At 47.6% G+C, this 16,389-nt stretch overlaps 1 long non-coding RNA gene across 1 annotated transcript in view; it reads right to left on the bottom strand.

Annotated features, from left to right (window-relative positions):
• Positions 1-16,389, bottom strand: part of LOC122548670 — a 100,494-nt gene that overhangs the window by 25,951 nt on the left and 58,154 nt on the right. Inside the window, exons 2-3 of the long non-coding RNA XR_006311299.1 lie at positions 16,138-16,258; positions 3,950-4,110 (exon numbers count right to left, since the gene is read on the bottom strand). This is a non-coding gene — a long non-coding RNA (uncharacterized LOC122548670). The remainder of the gene's footprint in view (positions 1-3,949; positions 4,111-16,137; positions 16,259-16,389) is intronic.

The following is a 16,389-nucleotide window of genomic DNA, read 5'->3' as shown; positions in this document are numbered from 1 at the left end:
GGGTGGCTTGATAGAGGTGTACAAGATGATTAGGGGTTTAGATATGGTTGACCATGAGAACCTTTTTCCATGTATGGAGTCAGCTATTACGAGGGGACATAGCTTTAAATTATGGGGTGGTAGGTATAGGACAGATGTTAGGGGTAGATTCTTTACTCAGCGAGTCGTGAGTTCATGGAATGCCCTGCCAGTAGCAGTGGTGGACTCTCCCTCTTTATGGGCATTTAAACGGGCATTGGATAGGCATATGGAGGATAGTGGGCTAGTGTAGGTTAGGTGGGCTTGGATCGGCGCAACATCGAGGGCCAAAGGGCCTATACTGCGCTGTATTTTTCTATGTTCTATGTTCTATAAATACATTAAGTTCAAAAGAGTACGAAGGAGAGAATAGGGCCCCTCAAAGATCAGCAAGGCGGTCTTTGCATGGTGCTGCAGAAAATGGGGGAGATACTAAATGAGTATTTTGCATCAGTATTTACTGTGGAAAAGGATTTGGAAAATATAGACTGTTGGGAAATAGACAGTGACAACTTGCAAAATGTCCAGATTACAGAGGAGGAAGTGCTGGATGTCTTGAAACGGTTAAAGGTGGATAAATCCCCAGGACCTTAACAGGTGTACCCGAGAATGCTGTGGGAAGCTCGAGAAGTGATTGCTTGGCCTCTTGCTGAGATATTTGTATCATCGATAGTCACAGGTGAGGTGTTGGAAGACTGGAGGTTGGCTAACGTGGTGCCACTGTTTAAGAAGGGCGGTAAGGACAAGCCAGGGAACTTGATTAAGTTTTTTGATGAAGTAACAAAGAGGATTGATGAGGACAGAGCGGTAGATGTGATCTATATGGACTTCAGTAAGGCATTCAATAAGGTTCCCCATGGGAGACTGATTAGCAAGGTTAGATCTCGCGGAACTAGCCATTTGGATACAGAACTGGCTCAAAGGTAGAAGACAGAGGGTGGTGATGGAGGATTAGTTTTCAGACTGGAGGCCTGTGACCAGTGGAGTGCCACAAGGATCGGTGCTGGGCCCTCTACGTTTTGTCATTTATATAAATGATTTGGATGCGAGCATAAGAGGACATTGGTTCGGCCACTGTTGGAATATTGCGTGGGAAAGCAAATCTTAGCAGGACTTATACACTTAATGGTAAGGTCCTAGGGAGTATTGCTGAACAAAGAGATCTTTGAGTGCAGGTTCATAGCTCCTTGAAAGTGGAATCGCAGGTAGATAGGATAGTGAAGAAGGCATTTGGTATGCTTTCCTTTATTGGTCAGAGTATTGAGTACAGGAGTTGAGAGGTCATGTTGCGGCTGTACAGGACATTGGTTCGGCCACTGTTGGAATATTGTGTGCAATTCTGGTCTCCTTCCTATCAGAAAGATGTTGTGAAACTTGAAAGGGTTCAGAAAATATTTAAAAGAATGTTGCCAGGGTTGGAGGACCTAAAAGGGACCTAAGGGGCAACTTTTTCACACAGAGGGTGGTACGGGTATGGAATGAGCTGCCAGAGGATGTGGTGGAGGCTGGTACAATTGCAACATTTAAGAGACACTTGGATGGGTATAGGAATAGGAAGGGTTTGGAGGGATATGGGCTGGGTGCTGGCAGGTGGGACTAGATTGGGTTGGGATATCTGGTCGGCATGGACGGATTGGGCCGAAGGGTCTGTTTCCATGCTGTACATCTCTATGACTCTATTTAGGACTGAGATGAGGAGGAATCTGCAGAATTCATCACCTCAGAGGATTGCAAATACTTCATCTTCGAATATAAGTAGGATGTGAATGACAGACTTTTGCTCTCTCAGGGAATCAAGAAAAAGGGAACAGGGTGATGGAGTTAAACCTGAACATCAACCATGATTACAACAAATAGCAGAGCAGAGCATGGACCATATTGTCCATCCCCACCCTTATTTCTGATATCCTTGCGATCAACATTATAAGAAGATAAAAGGGAAGGATAGAAAAAGGAATAGATAAAAGAAATCTAGAGTCACCTTTTAAAAATCCCTAAGAAGTATGAGCAGAAGTGTGTGATTGTGGATATGTTTTCATGTAATGGGGTTTGGTGATCATTAGTATAAATACGGTGGGCCCATATCAAGGAAATGATTGTCCAGGAGAAAGCAGAGTATCCGCTTCAAAGAAGATTATATCTGGAAAGCTGTTTTAGAGGAATTATTTGGTTGGGTGAATCTATACTTCCAGTCTATAGAAATAAATAGAAGGACTGAAAAATTGTCATTATTGTAATGGTAATGTCACATCCAGTAATTCAGCAATTTTTAAGGACGAGTCTTACTGGAGAATTTCCTTTTGTTAAAGTCATATTCTTTTAGTTTGCCTCATTGGTTCTGATGATTGTTTTAAAATATATTTTTATTAAAACACTGAATGAATGTTGGTGACATGATCAAAGCTATTGCGTTAATATGATTTTGATCCTACAGGCACATAGAAGCTGATTTAACATTCTCAATGTGACTGAATAGCCTTTTTCATAATACTCCATTAATGTCACCAGTACTCATTGTGTAAGTGCTTTTACTGTAAATACAATTTATTTTTGATTTACTAAAATTCTTTCTGAATTTTAAACCATTTATAGATATAATGTTCAAATCAAGGTGGAGGCAAAAGACAAATAAAGACTAAATAAAGAATGGTCCAAATTCATTGCACTGCTTTAATGTGTGTGAAACCTAACATGTAGTCTGGGATCTGATACAAACTCAATAAACAACTGGAATGCCAAGGATGTGATACAAGTCACACTCCACTGACTGGACCACCAGGGGTCTGATACATATCCTATTTCACAATTAGACTTTTAGGGATTTGACAGCTATTTTATTCCAGGATCATATCTCCAGGGATCTAACACATATCTCTGACAACTATCAGGCCTTCTGGTATCTGCTATGTATCTGAATTTTTGACTCAATGTGTTATTGGATAGTCAAATAACACAAACTGTTTCACTATCAGATTCTCTGGTGGGATTTCATCAAAATTCGCACTACCATTTCCACAAAAGAGCTTAGAAAGTTCCATTATATTTACATTGTTAGTCCCCATACATTCTTCATAAATCATTCCACACGAGACGTTTCTTTTGAACTATCAAGCTGAGTTCTGAATTTTGTACTTTGGCCCATACATAATTGATTACAATGGATTCCCTGGATATACATTTAAGGCATCAGAGCAATTAAAGGGCTATATATTTATCCAAACTGTTCTTACACTCCAACCCTGACGACAGTTCAGAACTACTTTATTGGCCACAAGGTGATTTCTGATGTACTGAAGTTTGAAAGGTGCTATATAAATCCAAGCCCTTTTGCTAAAGGTTCAACCAGAAGTTCTTCCATTGTTGTTGATGTCTGATAAACCAAATCCAAACTCCATTGTGTTATGCACTAAATACCAGCAACACCTTGACTTAACTCATGGCAAGGCTATTTCTTTTAGGTTAAGGCACACAAATCACTGAAGCAGCAACAGTTCTAGTTACACTGCTGCTTCAGTGAGTGTCAGAAAGCATTGCAGCCAGGCTTGATACTGTTGGACACACAGTCAGGACTCAAACATATTTTAGTAAAGTGACACAGAGAAAAATTAATACTTCAGCTAGAAGAGAAATTTCTCTCATAGACTGGTGCTCAATAGGTATCAGAACTGCGAGCCTGAGCTGATTTTGACACAAAGTACAGAAAATCCAGACATGGTGATGTTTTTCTCCATCCCTTGCTAACTAATTAAATCAGTTTGCACAGTGTCTATCACCCACTGGTCTGGATTTCCCATGCAGTCAGTGAAATTAATAACCTAAAACCTTTCAGATTGAGAAAACAGCCATGAGCCTATCAATCCTACTCTGCTTGGTATCAGTGTACCATATGTATTTATCCCAACTGTTATCACTACCATCAACCACCACATACCTTTTGAAATACCTCCCGGAATGACACTAAAGGGTGAAATCTCCAGCTGCTGTACTACCAGCCACCAGGGTAGGCTGCAGGAAATCCATATAGCTTCCAAAGTTGCTGTGCTGTCAATAACTCAGGGATCCAATGTTGTAAAATGGTTTCTACTTCCAAATCTACAAAAAAAATGAAGAGGAAGAGATAAACAGATCCCTCCAGATTGCCCAACCTAACCAAGAGGACATTTTGGAACAAAACATACATCTTCCCCATCCCAATATATAATTTCCTGGGGCTGGATAAAATCATGGGGAGAGACAATTTGAATACTTCCTCTTCCTGGCTCTTAAACTGGATGAATTAGTAAAGGAGATCACTTTGTTTCTGATTAATGTCATACTGTCACTATAATGAAGAGCCATTCAAACTTTCAAAAAGTTCCACCAGTAGGCAGAAGACTCACCACCAGGCAGACAACACATCAGTGGGCAGAAGACCCGCCAGTAGACAGACGACCCACCAGCAGGCAGACGACCCACCAGTAGGCAGAAGACCCACCAGCGGGCAGAAGACCAACCAGCAGGCAGATGACCCACCAGCAGGCAGACGACCCACCAGCAGGCAGACGACCCACCAGCAGGCAGATGACCCACCATCAGGCAGACGACCCACCAGTAGGTAGAAGACCCACCAGGAGGCAGAAGACCCGCCAGTAGGCAGACGACCCACCAGCGGGCAGAAGACCCACCAGCAGGCAGAAGACCCACCAGTAGGCAGAAGACCCACCAGCGGGCAGAAGACCCACCAGCAGGCAGACGACCCACCAGCAGGCAGATGACCCACCAGCAGGCAGACGACCCACCATCAGGCAGACGACCCACCAGTAGGTAGAAGACCCGCCAGCAGGCAGAAGACCCACCAGCAGGCAGAAGACCCACCAGCAGGCAGACGACCCACCAGTAGGCAGAAGACCCGCCAGCAGGCAGAAGACCCACCAGCGGGCAGAAGACCCACCAGCGGGCAGAAGACCCACCAGCAGCAAGAAGACCCACCAGCAGGCAGAAGACCCACCAGTAGGCAGAAGACCCAATGAGTGGGCAGAACTCCCAACAGAAGACAGAAGACCCACCAGCAAGCAGCAGTCCCACCAGTAGACGGAAGGCCAACCAGCAGGCAGCAGTCCCACCAGCAAGCAGCCGTCCCACCAGCAAGCAGCAGTCCCACCAGTAGACAGAAGACCTACCAGCAAGCAGAAGACCCACCAGCAAGCAGAAGACCCACCAGTGGGCAGATGACGAACCAGCAGACAGAGGTCCCACCAGTAGGCAGAAGACCCACCAGCAAGCAGCAGTCCCACAAGTAGGCAGAATGCCCACCAGCGGGCAGAAGACCCAATGATTGGGCAGAAGACCCAATGATTGGGCAGAACTCCCACCAGTAGACAGAAGACCCACCAGCGGGCAGAAGACCCACCAGCGGGCAGAAGACCCACCAGTAGACAGCAGTCCCACCAGCAGGCAGCAGTCCCACCAGCTGGCAGCAGTCCCACCAGCAGGCAGCAGTCCAACCAGTAGACAGAAGACCTACCAGCAAGCAGAAGACACACCAGCAAACAGAAGACCCACCATCAAGCAGAAGACGCACCAGCAGAGAGAGGTCACACCAGCAGGCAGAAGACCCACCAGTAAGCAGACATCCCACCAGCAGGCAGAAGATCCAACAGTGGACAGAAGTCCCACCATTAGGCAGAAGACCCACAAGTGGGCATAAGACCCACTAGCAAGCAGCAGTCCCACCAGTAGGCAGATGACCCACCAGCAAGCAGAAGACCCATCAGTGGGCAGAAGTCCCATCAGCGGGCAGAAGACCCACCAGTGTGCAGAAGACCCACCCACCAGCTTGCAGAAGACCCACCAGCAGGCAGACAACTCACCAGTAGGCAGAAGACCCACCAGTAGGCAGATGATCCACCAGCAAGCGGAAGACCCATCAGTAGACAGAAGACCCACCAGTAGACAGAAGACCCACCAGTAGGCAGAAGACACACCAGCAAGCAGACGACGCACCAGCAAGCAGACGACGCACCAGCAAGCAGACGACCCAGCAGCAAGCAGAAGTCCCACCAGTAGGCAGAAGACCCACCAGCAAGCAGAAGTCCCACCAGCAAGCAGAAGTCCCACCAGCAAGCAGAAGTCCCACCAGCAGCAAGCAGAAGTCCCACCAGCAAGCAGAAGACCCACCGATAGGCACAAGTCCCACCAGCAGGCAGAAGACTCACTAGTGGATAGACGTCCCACCAGTAGGTAGAACACCCACCAGCAAGCAGAACACCAACCAGTACGCAGAATACCCACCAGCAGGCAGAAGTCCTCCACCAGTAGACAGAAGTCCCACGAGTAGGCAGAAGACACACCAGCAGGCAGACGTCCCACCGGTAGGCACAAGTCCCACCAGTAGGCAGAAGTCCCACCAGCAGGCAGGAGACCCACCAGCGGGCAAAAGTCCCACCAGCAGGCAGAAGTCCCACCAGCAGGCAGAAGACCCACCAGTAGGCAGAACACCCACCAGTGGACAGAGGTCCCACCAGTGGACAGAGGTCCCACCAGTAGGCAGAAGACACACCGGCGGACAGAAGACCCATCAGAGGGCAGAAGTCCCACCAGCAGGCAGACGACCCACCACCAGGCAGGAGACACACCAGCAGCAAGCAGACGTCCCACCAGCAGCAAGCGGACGTCCCACCAGCAAGCAGAAGACCCACCAATAGGCACAAGACCCACAAGCAAGCAGAAGCACCACCAGCAGGCAGAATACCCACCAGTAGGCAGAAGAACCACCAGTGGACAGAGGTCACACCAGCAAGCAGAAGACCCACCAGTACGCAGAATACCCACCAGCAAGCAGAAGTCCCACCAGTGGGCAGAAGACCCACCAGTAGGCAGAAGACCCACCAGCAGGCAGAAGACCCACCAGCAAGCAAAAGATCCAACAGTGGACAGAAGTCCCACCAGTAGGCAGAAGACCCACAAGTGGGCAGAAGACCCACCAGCAAGCAGCAGTCCCACCAGTAGGCGGAAGACCCACTGGCAAGCAGAAGACCCACCAGCAGGCTGATGACCCACCAGTAGGCAGAAGTCCCACCAGCAAGCAGAAGTCCCATCAGCAAGCAAAAGATCCAACAGTGGACAGCAGTCCCACCAGTAGGCAGACGACCCACCAGCAGGCAGAAGACCCACCAGCAAGCAAAAGATCCAACAGTGGACAGAAGTCCCACCAGTAGGCAGAAGACCCACAAGTGGGCAGAAGACCCACCAGCAAGCAGCAGTCCCACCAGTAGGCGGAAGACCCACTGGCAAGCAGAAGACCCACCAGTAGGCAGATGACCCTCCAGCAAGCAGAAGATCCACCAGTAGGCAGAAGACCCACCAGTAGGCAGAAGACCCACCAGTAGGCAGAGGTCCCACCAGCAAGCAGAAGTCCCATCAGCAAGCAGAAGACCCACCAGTGGATAGAAGTCCCACCAGTAGGCAGACGTCCCACCAGCAGGCTGATGACCCACCAGTAGGCAGAAGACCCACCAGTAGGCAGAAGACCCACCAGTAGGCAGAGGTCCCACCAGCAAGCAGAAGTCCCATCAGCAAGCAAAAGATCCAACAGTGGACAGAAGTCCCACCATTAGGCAGAAGACCCACAAGTGGGCAGAAGATCCACCAGCAAGCAGCAGTCCCACCAGTAGGCAGAAAACCCACCGGCAAGCAGAAGACCTACCAGTAGGCAGACAGGAGACCCACCAGCAGGCAGAAGACCCACCAGTAGGCAGAGGTCCCACCAGTGGACAGAGGTCCCACCAGTGGACAGAGGTCCCACCAGCAAGCATACGACCCACCAGCAGGTTGATCACCCACCAGTAGGCAGAAGACCCACTACCAAGCAGAAGTTCCATCAGCAAGCAGAAGACCCACCAGCAGGCAGAACACCCACCAGCAGGCAGAACACCCACCAGCAAGCAGAACACCCACCAGCAAGCAGAACACCCACCAGCAGGCAGAAGATCCAACAGTGGACAGAAGTCCCACCATTAGGCAGAAGACCCACAAGTGGGCAGAAGATCCACCAGCAAGCAGCAGTCGCACCAGTAGAGAGAAGACCCACCAGTAGGCAGAAGATCAACTAGTACACAGAATACCCACCAGTGGGCAGAAGTCCCCCACCAGTAGGCAGAAGACCCACCAGCAAGCAGAAGACCCACCAGTGGGCAGAAGTCCGACCAGCAAGCAGAAGACCCACCAGCAGGCAGACGACCCACCAGCAGGCAGACGACCCACCAGCAGGCTGACGACCCACCAGTGGGCAGGAGACCCACCAGCGGGCAGGAGACCCACTAGCAGGCAGACAACCCAGCAGCAAGCAGAAGTCCCACCAGCAAGCAGAAGACCCACCAGCAAGCAGAAGACCCACCAGCAAGCAGAAGACTCACCAGTGGATAGAAGTCCCACCAGTAGGTAGAAGACCCACCAGCAGGCAGAACACCCACCAGCGGGCAGAAGTCCCACCAGCAGGCAGAACACCCACCAGTGGACAGAGGTTGCACCAGTGGACAGAGGTCCCACCATCAAGCATACGATCCACCAGCAGGTTGATCACCCACCAGTAGGCAGAAGACCCACCAGCAAGCAGAAGACCCACCAGTGGACAGAAGTCCCACCAGCAAGCAGACAACCCACCAGCAGGCTGATGACCCACCAGTGGGCAGGAGACCCATCACCAGGCAGAAGACCCACCAGCAAGCAGACGACCCACCAGCAGGCAGAAGACCCACCAGCAGGCAGAAGACCCACCAGCAGCAAGCAGAAGTCCCACCAGCAAGCAGAAGACCCACCAGTGGATAGATGTCCCACCAGTAGGTAGAAGACCCACCAGCAGGCAGAACACCCACCAGTGGACAGAGGTCCGACCAGTGGACAGAGGTCCCACCAGCAAGCATACGATCCACCAGCAGGTTGATCACCCACCAGTAGGCAGAAGACCCACCAGCAAGCAGAAGGCACATCAGCAAGCAGATGACCCACCAGCAGGCAGAAGACCCACCAGCAGGCAGAAGACCCACCAGCAGGCAGAAGATCCAATAGTGGACAGAAGTCCCACCATTAGGCAGAAGACCCACAAGTGGGCATAAGACCCAAAAGCAAGCAGCAGTCCCACCAGTAGGCAGATGACCCACCAGCAAGCAGAAGACCCACCAGTAGGCTGATGACCCACCAGCAGGCAGGAGACCCACCAGCAGGCAGAAGTCCCACCAGCAGGCAGAAGACCCACCAGTAGGCAGAAGACCCACCAGTGGACAGAGGTCCCACCAGCAGGCAGGAGACCCAACAGCGGGCAGAAGTCCCACCATTAGGCAGAAGACCCACCAGCAAGCAGAGGTCCCACCAGTAGGCAGAAGACCCACCAGCAAGCAGAAGGCCCACCAGTGGGCAGAGATCCCACCATTAGACAGAAGACCCACCAGCAAGCAGAGGTCCCACCAGTAGGCAGAAGACCCACCAGCAAGCAGAAGACCCACCAGTAGGTAGAAGACCCACCAGTGGACAGAAGTCCCACCAGCAAGCAGAAGTCCCACAGTAGGTAGAAGTCCCACCAGCAAGCATATGACCCACCAGCAGGCTGATGACCCACCAGTAGGCAGAAGTCCCATCAGCAAGCAGAAGACCCACCAGCAAGCAGAAGTCCCATCAGCAAGCAGAAGACCCACCAGCAGGCAGAAGACCCACCAGCAGGCAGAAGACCCACCAGCAGGCAGAAGACCCACCAGCAGGCAGAACACCCACCAGTGGACGGAAGTCCCACCAGTCCACTGGTGAGACTTCTACCTGCTGGTGGGACCTCTGCTTGCTGGTGGTTCTTGTTCCTACTCGTGGGTCTTCTGCTTGTGGGCAGAAGCCCTTATCAGGAGGAAAGGCAGAAAATTACTCTGAAACTTTCTTGCTCTAAGTTCCCTGCTAAAAATCAAACGGAATGATGAATATCTCAATTACTTCTCATGCTCTCTTTCCAACACACATAAAACAAGCTGCCTCTTCATGCTGTTAATTGACACCTCCTCTTCAAGCCTATTCTGTACTTATTTAAGTTATTATGGGAGTTCTTTCGATTTTTTAAAATCCTAGTTCCACTCTGCTTTGATTTTCTAGGCAATCTGCAAAACAGTCCAAGTTAAACATCAGAAAATGAATTATTTGCTTTATTGTATGTTAAATTGGATTTCGTTTTGTGTTCTTTAAGCTACTGGGAACGCAAACTTATCTCTTCACATAATTAGTATCCAATGATAGTATCATATATTCATCAAATGCTTCATTAAAATATCTCTACTGCATCAATTGTCTGAACTCAATATCCTTAAAATGTTTCACAGCAGATTTTGCCAATTAGTGGTGGTTTGAAGCAGTTTCATCTTGTAATCTGGTGTACATTGGGAAGTGAGTTTAATGGACTGGTTCACTCAGTGCAGAATTCTGGATTGTACCCAAACCCGAGGGGCAAAATTACATTAATTCTGAATAACATTCAACAATAAACTTATAGTTCCCTTATTTTATGTAGACTCTCTTAACGTGTAAATTGGGGAGGAGAGGGATGCAATTACCACAGAGGAGAGTTGGGAAAAAGTACAGGAAGTCAGGGATAAACTTGAAGAATGGACATGTAATTGGCAAATGAACACCAATATAGCTAAGTACGATGTGGCACTATATTTTAATAAAAAAGAACACGGAGGCCACATAGCTCTTGAAAAATGAGAGTCTGAATGCGATAAGGCAGCAGAAGGATATGGAGGTGCAGGTATACACATCACTAAAAGTAGCAATGTGGTTTAACAAGGTGATAAGAGAAAGAAAACAAGCCTTGAGGTACATTTCGAGCAGAGCAGTGATGTTAAATTTGTTTAGAACCAGGTCATGCCAGTTCAGCTTGCTGCCATCAGGGCTACTGATACCAGTGTTCAAAGGGGCCAGCAGGGTATTAAAATATTCCAGGAATCTGTCTCTTAACAGATAGCTAGTATTGCTGAGATGTCAGCCAGTGATATGGCAGTGGGCCTTTGGAGTATAAATCTGCTGTCCTCTCTCACAAAAACAGCAATTTCCCATTCCTGCCACACAGCAATGCCCGAGCTGTTCCTTGTCAAATGGATGAGCCCAGACTTTCACTAAACCATGTCAAGATAAATGCAATTTACACCCAAAACTGCTCCAAGACACCCACTAAGGATATCAAATAGAGCCTCATCCTTCACTGCAAATTGGAAGCCACACTGGAGACACTGTTTAGAAACTCTGGAATAACCAAAGGTGGACAGAAGGTCAGCATAAGCAAATGGACATGTTTTAATTTTTAATCTTGGTTTGGAATGTGAATTTTGCAATAGCTTTTGTTTGCATTGTGGCTAGCGGAATAATATGGTGGCCAGTGACAGAGAAAAGTTAAGGAGTTTGGAGCTGTTGGTTAATGGAGAAAAATAAGCCTGTGATACTTGGTGTCAGATTCAGATGAGCTATTTCTGGACAATGGAACAAGAAGATGACTGTTCAGGCTCCAGCTTTTGTTCCACCTCCACATCCTTCTCCTGCTCCTCAACATCTCACTGGTTAAGTGTGCTTTGTGCCTGAGAGGTGTGCAGAGATAAGGTACACCGGTTCCAAATGAATAGGACTTTATGACAGAAGCTTTTTAAATGTTTACATACTGTAAGCTTTCTTTTCAATTTCTCTTCCTCTGCATCCATTCCCAGCAAAGTCCCCTCTGACTACCTCCCTTCGGCCTTTGTTCAGCACGCAGTTACCCATATATAAACACTGGATGTAGGTTTGCTTGCTGAGCTGGAAGGTTCATTTTTAGATGTTTCGTCACCATACTAGGTAACATCATCAGCAACCTCCAAATGAAGGACTGCTGATGATTCCTGCTTTCTATTTATATGTTTGGGTTTCTTTGGGTTAGTGATGTCATTTCCTGTGGTGATGTCATTTTCTGTTCTTTTTCCTGTCAACTGGGACAATACATCCATCCTAGGACAAGCCAAACAGAGACACACACGAGAATTCCTAGAAGCATAGCATTCCAACCGGAATTCTATCACCAAACACATTGACTTGGACCTGATTTACCACCCCCTGAGAAAAAGAACAGGAAATTACATCACCATAGGAAATGACATCATCACAGGAAATGACACCACCAACCCAACTAAACCCAAACATATAAATAGAAAGCAGGAATCATCAGCAGTGCTTCATCCAGAGGTCACTGAAGATGTTACCTAGTATGATGATGAAATGTCTGAAAATGAACCTTCCAGCTCTGAGCAAACCTACATCCAGAACCTCAACTAAGCTACAAATCTTCTCAAAACTTGCTAATGCAAATACTGAACAGTTGAACGTGACGTTATGAAAAAGGACTGTCCCCTGATTATTGTAAAGCTGTGCAACAGACCATCATGAATCAGTCTGTGGAGTGGAATCATTCCTTCAGATTGCCAATGGCTTCTAGTCTGACATATGTCTTAGAACATAGAACATTACATTACAGCGCAGTACAGGCCCTTCAGCCCTCGATGTTGCACCGCCCTGTCATACTAATCTGCAGCCCATTCCACCTACACTATTCCATGCACGTCCAATGATGACCTAAATGCACTTAAACTTGGCGAATCTACTACCGATGCAGGCAAAGCATTCCATATCCTTACTACTCTGAGTAAAGAAACTATCTCTGACATCTGTCTTATATCTACCTCCCCTCACTTTAAAGTTGTGTCCCCTTGAGTTTGTCGTCCCCATACTTGGAAAAAGGCTCTCCCTGTCCACCCTATCTAACCCTCTGATTATCTTGTATGTCTCTATTCAGTCACCTTTCAACCTTCATCTCTCTAATGAGAACAGCCTCAAGGCCCTCAGCCTTTCCTCGTAAGACATTCCTTTCATACCAGGCAACATCCTAGTAAATCTCCTCTGCATCCTTTCCAAAGCTTCCACATCCTTCTTATAATGCGGTGACCAGAACTGTACACAATACTCCAAGTGTGGCCGTACCAGAGCTTTGTACAGCTGCAGCATAACCTCCTGGTTCTGGATCTCAATCCCTCTATTAATAAAGGCCAAAACACTGTATGCCTTCTTAACAACCCTGTCAATCTGGGTGGCAACTTTCAGGGATCTGTATACTTGGACACCGAGATCTCTCTGCTCATCTGCACTCCCAAGAATCCTACCATTAGCCCAGTACTTTGCATTCCGATTACTCCAGACAAAGTGTATCACCTCACACTCGTCCATATTAAACTCCATTTGCCACCTCTCAGCCCAGCTCTGCATCCTCTCTCTGTCTCTCTGCAACCTACTACAGCTTTCATCACTATCCACAACTCCACCAACTTTAGTGTCGTCCGCAAATTTACTAACCCACCCTTCTAAGCCCTCATCCAGGTCATTTATAAAAATGACGAACAGCAGTGGACCCAACACCAACCCTTGCGGTACGCCGCTAGTAACTGGACACCAAGATAAACATGTTCCATCAACTACAACCTCTGTTTTCTTTCAGCAAGCCAATTACTGATCCAAGCTGCTATGTCTCCCACAATCCCATTCCTCCGCATTTTGTACAATAGCCTACTGTGGGGAACCTTATCGAACGCCTTGCTGAAATTCATATACACCACATCAACCGGTTTACTCTCATCTACCTGTTTGGTCACTTTGTCAAAAACCTCAATGAGATTCGTTAAGCACGACCTACCCTTCACAAAACCGTGCTGACTGTCCCTGATCAGATTATTCTTTTCTAGATGGTTATAAATCCGCTCTCTTATAACCTTTTCCAACACTTTACCAACAACTGAAGTGAGACACTGGTATGTAATTACCAGGGTTGTCTCTACTACCCTTTTTGAACAAGGGAACCACATTTGCTATCCTCCAGTCCTCAGGCACTATTCCTGTAGACAATGATGATTTGAAGATCAATGCCAAAGGCTCAGCAATCTCTTCCCTTACTTCGCAGAGGAACCTAGGATAGATCCCATCCGGCCCAGGGGTATGGTCTATTTTCACACTCTGTAGTATTTCTAATACCTCTTCCTTGTGAACCTCAAACACTTCTAGTCTAGATGCAACTACCTCAGTATCTTCCTCACCAAAATTTTCATTTTCTATAGTGAACACTGTTGAAAAATATTTATTTAGTGCTCCCCCTATCTTCTCTGACTCCACACATAACTTCCCACTATTATCTTTGATTGGCCCTAATTTAACTCTCGTCATTCTTTTATTCCTGACATACCTATGGAAAGCCTTAGGGTTAACCTGCCAACAACTTCTCATGTCCCCCCCTGGCTCTTCTGAGCTCTCTTTATAGGTCTTTCCTGACTTCCTTGTAACCCTCAAGCACCCTAACTGAGTTTTCACATTTTGTCCTAACATAAGCCTTCTTCTTCTTCTTGACCAGGGATTCCACTTCTTTAGTAAACTACGGGTCACGGGTTCTATATCTTCCGCCCTGCCTGACAGGTACATACTTATCTAGGACACACAGCAGCTTTTCCTTGAATAAGCTCCACATTTTAAATGTGCTCATCCCCTGCAGTTTCCTTCTCCATTATACGCTTCCTAAATCTTTCCTAATTGCATCGTAATTTCCTTTCCCCCAGCTGTAACTCTTGCTCGGTGGAGTACACCTATCCGTTTCCATCACTAAAGTAAACATAACAAAATTGTGATCGCTGTCACCAAAGTGCTCACCTACTTCAAATCTAACACCTGGCCAGGCTCGTTACCCTTGTAGGCCTGTCTACATACTGTGTCAGGAAGCCCTCCTGCACACACTGGACAAAACCGACCCATCTATAGTACTCGTACTGTAGTGATCCTAGTCAATACTTGGATAGTTGAAGTCCCCCATGACAACTACCCTGTCTCTTTCACTCCTATCGAGAATCATCTTTGCTATACTTTCCTCTACATCTCTGGGACTATTCGGAGGCCTATAGAAAACTCCTAGCATGGTGACTTCTCCTTTCCTGTTTCTAACCTCAGCCCATACTACCTCAGTTAACGAGTCCCCAAACATCCTTTCTACAACTGTAATATTGTCCCTGATCAACAATGCCACACCTCCCCCTCTTTTACCATCTTCTTTTTTCTTACTGAAACATCTGAATCCCGGAACCTGCAACAGCCATTCCTGTCCCTGCTCTATCCACGGTCTCCGTAATGGCCACAACATCGAAGTCCCAGGTACCAACCCACGCTGCCAGTTCACCCACTTTATTTCAGATGCTCCTCGCATTGAAGTATACACAGTTCAAACCAGGTTCTCGCTTGCCAGTGTCAGATACTTGATTTGGGAACTCCCTACTCTCATCCTCTTCTGTACCTGTCCTACAATTTTGGTTCCCATCCCCCTGCTGTATTAATTTAAATCCACCTTAATAGCTTTAGTGAATTTCCCACCCAGGATATTGGTACACCTCTGGTTTAGATGAAGACCATCCTGCTTGTAGAGGTCCCACCTACCCCAGAAAGAGCTCCAATTATCCAAAAACCCAAAACCCTCCCTCCTGCATCATCCCTGTAGCCACATGTTCAACTCCTTTCTCTCCCTATTCCTCACCTTACTAGCACGTGGCACGGGCAGCAAACCAGAGAAAATAACTTTGTTCGTCCTAGCTCTAAGCTTCCATCCTAGCTCCCTGAATTTCTGCCTCAAGTCCCCATCTCGCTTCCAACCTATGTCGTTGGTGCCAACATGGACCATGACTTGGGTATGCTCTCACGAAGGTTCCCAAAAACATGATCAGAGACATCACGGACCCTGGCACCTGGGAGGCAACACACCAACCATGAGTCTCTCTCGTCCCCACAGAACCTCCTATCTGTCCCCTTAACTATGGAGTCCCCAATGACTACTGCTCTGCTCCTCTTCCCCCTTCCCTTCTGAGCAGCAAATGCCCCACTACTTTCCCCTGGTAAGTCATTCCCCCCCCAAAAGTATCCAAAATGGCTTATTTATTGTTGAGGTGAATGGCCACAGAGGATCCCTGCAACCACGCAAATATAACCTGTTCTACTTACCTTCAGGTTAGCGAGGGAGGAGCAAGCAAAGGACCTTTGGGAAGGGTAAGAAGTTTAAAATATACTTACCGGCCTTCCCAACAATCACCTCGCACCAACGTCACCTCCTCCTGGCTCTCGGTGTCTTGAAGCAGCATAACTCTTATTGTATAGTGGCCAAGAGCACTGGGAAATCAGAAGATTGGGAAGGCTACAAAAACAAACAGAGGATAACAAAGAGAGAAATTAGGAAGGAGAGGATCAAATATGAAGGTAGGCCAGCCAGTAATATTAGAAATGAGAGTAAAAGTTTCTTTCAATACATAAGAAACAAACAACAGG

The sequence above is a fragment of the Chiloscyllium plagiosum genome, chromosome 3 (assembly GCF_004010195.1).
Source record: "Chiloscyllium plagiosum isolate BGI_BamShark_2017 chromosome 3, ASM401019v2, whole genome shotgun sequence".
Taxonomy (NCBI): domain Eukaryota; kingdom Metazoa; phylum Chordata; class Chondrichthyes; order Orectolobiformes; family Hemiscylliidae; genus Chiloscyllium; species Chiloscyllium plagiosum.
This window is presented reverse-complemented; position numbering and strand designations above follow the sequence as displayed.